The sequence below is a fragment of the Schistocerca nitens genome, chromosome 4, assembly GCF_023898315.1.
Source record: "Schistocerca nitens isolate TAMUIC-IGC-003100 chromosome 4, iqSchNite1.1, whole genome shotgun sequence".
NCBI classification, from domain to species: domain Eukaryota; kingdom Metazoa; phylum Arthropoda; class Insecta; order Orthoptera; family Acrididae; genus Schistocerca; species Schistocerca nitens.
Window position 1 is genome coordinate 446953913 of NC_064617.1, and position 7144 is coordinate 446961056.

Below are 7144 nucleotides of genomic sequence, written 5' to 3' on the forward strand. Positions count from 1 at the left end.
AACATGTTCCATAATTCTACAACAAATTGACTTCAACGATATATGTCCATAATAGTGTGCATCTGTCCTACGGGCCTTCTCGGAAACGGGAATGACTTTCGCTTTCTTCTAGTCGCTAGGTACCCTTCGTTGCTCAAGCTATCTACTATAAATTGCTCCAAGAAGGGGAGGAAGTTGATTCGCATAATCTTTGTAGAATCTTATAGGTATCTCATTTTCTCCTGATGCCTTTCCATTCACTACTAAGCGGTTGTAGTTGCTTTTCTCTTTCGAGATCGGTTGTCGCAACATCTACCATTTTGACGTTCGTCGATGATTGAAAAGAGAGTCTGTGTTATGATCTTCCGCGATGAAACAATTTCTGAAGAGCGAATTCAGTATTTCGGCCTTCTTACTGTTATCTTCCGTTTCGGTGCCGGTATGGTCTCTGTGTCAATGAAAAGATGGTTTTGAAACGCTTACTGATTTTACATAAGACCACTTTTTAAGGTTTTTACTCAAATCGGTTGGCAAAAAAATGGCTCTGAGCACTATGGGACTTAACTTCTGAGGTCATTAGTCCCCCAAAACTTAGAACTACTTAAACCTAACTAACCTAAGGACATCACACACATCCATGCCAGAGGCAGGATTCGAACCTGCGACCGCAGCGGTCGCGCGGCTCTAGACTGTAGCGCCTAGAACCGCTCGGCCATCCCGGCCGGCAAAACGGGTTGGCAAAATTTTACTTCCAAAGTCATTGAAAACTTCTGTCATTGCTTCCTTACGTTCATTTTCGCTTCGTTCAGCTTTTTCTTTGTCAACTGGTGTTTGACTTCCCTTGAACCGGAGATGAAGCTCTCTTTGTTTATGATGCAGTTTTCCAACAAGGCTGTTAAACCACGGGGGTGTTTCCCAATCCTTACTTCTTGCTCAGAACATACTTGTCTAAGACATGTTGAAAGATGCTTTTGAATGTTTGCATTTGTTCTCCATATCTTCGCCGTCATCACTGAATATTTGAGACTGACTACTCTGATACTCTGCAATTTGTATCCTGTGACTCTTGCTAAGCAAAAATATGTTCCTGTCTTTCTTAATATTCCTTGTAAAAACTGTAGCCACAGTTGCTATCACAGCCTTGTGATCTGATATCTTCCTCTTCATTAAATGATTCGGTAAGACCAGGTTGTTTGTTGCTAGGAGGTCTCAGACGTTAGCTTCACGACTTGGTTCTCTAACTATATGCTCAAAGTAATTTTCTAACAAGACATTTAAATAATGTCGCACGAATCCCCGCCTCTGGTACCAGTTTTGATAGAATGACGTTCCCTATCTATATCTGACAAGTTGAAGTCCGCCCCCCCCCCCCCCCCCCCCCCCCCCCGCCCCATCAAATTACACTACTTGCCATTAAAATTGCTACACCAGGAAGAAATGCAGATGATAAACGGGTATTCATTGGACAAATATATTATTCTAGAACTTACATGTGATTACATTTTCACGCAATTTGGGTGCATAGATCCTGAGAAATCAGTACCCAGGACAACCACCTCTGGCCGTAATAACGGCCTTGGTACACCTGGGCATTGAGTCAAACAGAGTTTGGATGGCGTGTACAGGTACTGCTGCCCATGCTTCTTCAACACGATACCACAGTTCATCAAGACTGGCGTATTGTGACGAGCCAGTTGCTCGGCCACCATTAACCAGACGTTTTCAATTGGTGAGAGATCTGGCGAATGTGCTGGCCAGGGCAGCAGTCGAACATTTTCTGTATCGAGAAAGGCACGTACAGGACCTGCAACATGCGGTCGTGCATTATCCTGCTGAAATGTAGGGTTTCGCAGGGATCGAATGAAGGGTAGAGCCACGGGTCGTAACACATATGAAATGTAACGTTCACTGTTCAAAGTTCCGTCAATGCGAACAAGAGGTGACCGAGACATGTAACCAATGGCACCCCATACGATCACGCCGGGTGACACGCCAGTATGGCAATGACGAATACACGCTTCCAATGTGTGTTCACCGCGATGTCACGAAACACGGATGCGACCATCATGATGCTGTAAACAGAACATGGATTCATCCGAAAAAATGACGTTTTGCCATTCGTGCACCCAGGTTCGTCGTTGAGTACACCATCGTAGGCGCTCCTGTCTGTGAAGCAGTGTCAAGGGTAACCGCAGCCATTTTCTCCGAGCTGATAGTCCATGCTGCTGCAAACGTCGTCGAACTGTTCGTGCAGATGGTTGTTGTCTTGCAAACGTCCCCATCTGTTGACTCAGGGATCGAGACGTGGCTGCACGATCCGTTACAGCCATGCGGATAAGATACCTGTCATCTCACTGCTAGTGATACGAGGCCGTTGGGATCCACCATGGCGCCCCGTATTACCCACCTGAACCATATTCTGCTAACAGTCATTAGATCTCGACCAATGCGAACAGCAATGTCGCGACACGATAAACCGCAATCGCTATAGGCTAGAATCCGACCTTTATCAAAGTCGGAAACGTGATAGTAAGCATTTGTCCTCCTTACACGAGGCATCACAACAACGTTTACCCAGGCAACGCCGGTAAACTGCTGTTTATGTATGAGAAATCGGTTGGAAACTTTCCTCATGTCAGCACGTTGTAGGTGTCGCCACCGGCGCCAACCTTGTGTGAAGCTCTGAAAAGCTAATCATTTGCATGTCACAGTATCTTCTTCCTGTCGGTTAAATTTCGCGTCTGTAACACGTCATCTTCGTGGTGTAGCAATTTTAATGGCCAGTAGTGTACAACAACATGATCAGGAACATTACTAATGACATCTGTAAGTTCTCCCTGAGGCGCTCTACTACTACAGCTCCTGACCCGAGCGGTCTGTAAAAGCATCCGCTCACCGTGTTTGACCGCCTTTTGATACTTAGCTTCAGCCAGATCAATTCCTATTCGGGATTCGTTAGAACCTCGTAAGGTATTATGGAGTTCCTTACTGCAATAACTATGTCACCACCATTGGCGACTAACCTTCCCTTATGATAAATATTCCAATTTCGTTGATATTCACTTCTAGCTTCAATCAACTTTCTGTACCTAGTGCTATCTGGGCACTGTAACATTCAATAAGAGATACTAATTCTGTGGCCTTTCCTTGGATGCTCCTGCAGATTATTAATATAATATTAACCTTTTATGTGTCCGTAAGGAGAACCACTTGCATGAATATCAAGAGCTTTGATGGAAACCCAGTTCTAAGCCAAGAAGGGAAAGCAGAAAGGTGGAAGGAGTATATAGAGGGTCTATACAAGGGCGATGTACTTTAGGGCAATATTATGGAAATGGAAGAGGATGTAGATGAAGATGAAATGGGAGATATGATACTGCGTGAAGAGTTTGACAGAGCACTGAAAGACCTGAGTCGAAACAAGGCCCCGGGAGTAGACAACATTCCATTAGAACCACTGACAGCCTTGGGAGAGGCAGTCCTGACAAAACTCTACCATCTGGTGAGCAAGATATATGAGACAGGCGAAATACCCTCAGACTTCAAGAAGAATATAATAATTCCAATCCCAAAGAAAACAGGTGTTGGAAGATGTGAAAATTACCGAACTATCAGTTTAATAAGTCACAGCTGCAAAATACTAATGCGAATTCTTTATAGACGAATGGAAAAACTCATAGAAGCCGACCTCGGGGAAGGTCAGTTTGGATTCCGTAGAAATGCTGGAACACGTGAAGCAATACTGACCCTACGACTTATCTTAGAAGAAAGATTAAGGAAAGGCAAACCTACGTTCCTAGCATTTGTAGACTTAGAGAAAGCTTTTGACAATGTTGGTTGGACTACTCTCTTCCAAATTCTGAGGGTGGGAGGGGTAAAATACAGGGAACGAAAGGCTATTTACAATTTGTACAGAAAGTAGATGGCAGTTATAAGAGTCGAGGGGTATGAAAGGGAATCTATGGTTGGGAAGGGAGCGAGACAGGGTTGTAGCCTATCCCCGATGTTATTCAATCTGTATATTGAGCAAGCAATAAAGAAAACAAAAGAAAAGTTCGGAGTAGGGATTAAAATCCATGGAGAAGAAATAAAAACTTTGAGGTTCGCCGATGACATTGTAATACTGTCGGAGACTGCAAAGGACTTGGAAGAGCAGTTGAACGGAATGGGCAGTGTCTTGAAAGGAGGGTATAAGATGAACATCAACAAAAGCAAAACGAAGATAATGGAATGTAGTCGAATTAAGTCGGGTGATGCTGAGGGAATTAGATTAGGAAATGAGACACTTAAAGTAGTAAAGGAGTTTTGCTATTTGGGGAGCAAAATAACTATGATGGTTGAATTGGAGAAGATATAAAATATAGACTGGAAATGGCAAGGAAAGCATTTCTGAAGAAGAGAAATTTGTTAACATCGAGTATAGATTTAAGTGTGAGGAAGTCGTTTCTGAAAGTATTTGTATGGAGTGTAGCCATGTATGGAAGTGAAACGTGGACGATAAATAGTTTAGACAAGAAGAGAATAGAAGCTTTCGGAATGGGGCGCTACAGAAGAATGCTGAAGATTAGATGGGTAGATCACATAACTAATGAGGAGGTATTGAATAGAACTGGGGAGAAGAGGAGCTTGTGGCACAACTTGACTAGAAGAAGGGGTCGTTTGGTAGGACATGTTCTGCGACATCGAGGGATCACCAATTTAGTATTGGAGCGCAGCGTGGAGGGTAAAAATCGTAGATGGAGACCAAGAGATGAATACACTAAACAGATCCAGAAGGATGTTGGCTGCAGTAGGTACTGGGAGATGAAGAAGCTTGCACAGGATAGAGTAGCATGGAGAGCTGCATCAAACCAGTCTCAGGACTGAATACCACAACAACAACAATATGTGTCCGATCTCTGAGGACGAGCATTCTCTGAGATCCTTGTGTCTGATGTAACTTCGATTTTGGCAGGCAATTCGTCTCTGGTCCTAAGAGGGAGGGGTTTCTCTAACTTAAAAAAAAAAACGACGTGGGCAAGCCACTCGTACTCTACTGTCTCGTAAGGATTTCATATTAATGAACAGCACTCAAGAACGGGTCGAGAAAGCGGCACATGAGCCACTTCCTTCGTGGATGAGTCGTATTTCCTTAAGATTTTTCCTATATACCTCGGTCTGGCATCTACTTATCCTGTTATTTGTTTTATAAGGTCATATCACTTAAGCTCGTTCTGGATAGTTACTCCTAGCTATTTTACCGTAAATACTGTTCTCACGGTTCCTGTGTGTAGTGAGCGCCTGATCTATTAAGAGGTACCCCACAGTTCCCCATCCGACAGCAGAGGTCGAGAAATTCGCATCCGATACCGCCATAGTCCTCTGAGGCTCTGGTTTAGACTTCCACTCTGCTCCAAAACAGAGAACAGCGACCGACACTGGGTACAATGCTGCAAATAGACAGCTTAGCCTGCACCCCTCATATGATGCCAGTTGCGTCACAAATCAGCCTTCCGCCTAAAGGAGCCGAGAATTGCCTCAGGATTCAGGCGGAAGGCGTCATTCGTGCCGACATGTGCCACTATATGCAGCCGGTTGCACCCAGTGCGCTCGACATGCGTCGGTAGGGCCTCCTTCACATCAGGGACGAGAACCCTCTCCCTTCCCCCCAGCAAGCATACCGAGTGCACCTGGCATTCTTTCTTGCCCTTCATGCTGTTTCCCTGAACGCTCTATTACTCGCCTAATGTTGGAGCTCCCAATGACTAGCATACCCACCCTCTGCACTTGTCTGGACTGGGGAGGAGAATCGGCAACTGGGTGATCACGAGAAGCATCCCGGATGCAGGTGTGGATGCTTTTTATTCCAGTCTCTTAATTCTCTTGCTAAGAGATTGAATCGACATTGTTAACGATGTTGTGACTCTGCATTGCCGGTACAGCGTTATCTGTGTTTGCATATTGGCCACAGCACTAAGGTATTTTCATTCGTCTGGAGTGCACTGTAAAATCAGTATGTTTTTTATATGCTATATTTTTTGGGAAACTAATTTTATTGTGCATTTCCAGCATTTATATATGTGGGACATACTGTTGGGCTATCCCATTGTCAGTAATAGCCGCCCTCAATTCAAAAAGAAAACCAGCGTTCCTTTTTCGGCCTAATTAATTTTTAAGTTAAATGTTAAAGTTTGTAAAGGTATGCAGACATGATAGTGACGTTATAAGAGTCCCTGTCGGATTATAAATCGATGCGCACGATAGCGATAGTTATTATAATACTGGATTCGCATCTTATAATCCAGACTTCGTAAATGATTGTTACCATTCGTATGAAAACCTTTCCATTACAGTCTGATTAAAAGAAGTGGGGTGCAAACGGTCACAGTTTTTCCTAACGGGTGAGAATATAGCAGAATTTGACAAATCTGAACTAGAAGACACTCGTAAAAAGACAACGTACGCCTCGTGAAAATCTCATAAAATTTCTGGAACCATCTCTTCGCCTCTGATGTTGACAGTAATCTTCCCATTTGATTCGTGCGATTTTTTCCCAGTCAAAGATGCTTTCTTTAAGCATGTATAACACTGATATCCGCGATTTCTTCGCCTTTCATCTTCGAGAATATAATTAAAAAGCTGAAAGTCAATTAATTTCTTTAGAGTCGGCACGTGGAGAGAAGATATTAGCAACTTCTTCTGCTGTGACAGTAATACACCATATTGTGCATTGTGGTGCAAAACTTTATTAAGTCAGAGGTAAGTTCGATATGTATAAAGGGGCTCCGCACATGTATGCCTGCAATCGTTGGAAGTAATTTCATTTCTTTAAGGTCGATACATAAGAGAAGACATTAGAAACGTCTCCTCATGTGGCAATAATATCCATATTGTCCGTTGTGGTGCAAAAACTTTAATAAATAAGAGGTAAGCTAGACCTATGTAAAGGGGGACCACATACGTACACCTGCAATCGTTTGCTCGCTTCGCCTGCGCCAAACACGAGCGATTTACCAATCAATTTCGATCACTTTTTTGAATGCCAGTCCGTCCGAATGTTCGACTGAGTATCAAGTGAAAACTGAAGTAAATCGGTGAAGAATTTATCGAGATTTTTGGCAGCGACTTTTCCCTTTATATATTACACACACACACACACACACACACACACACACACACACACACA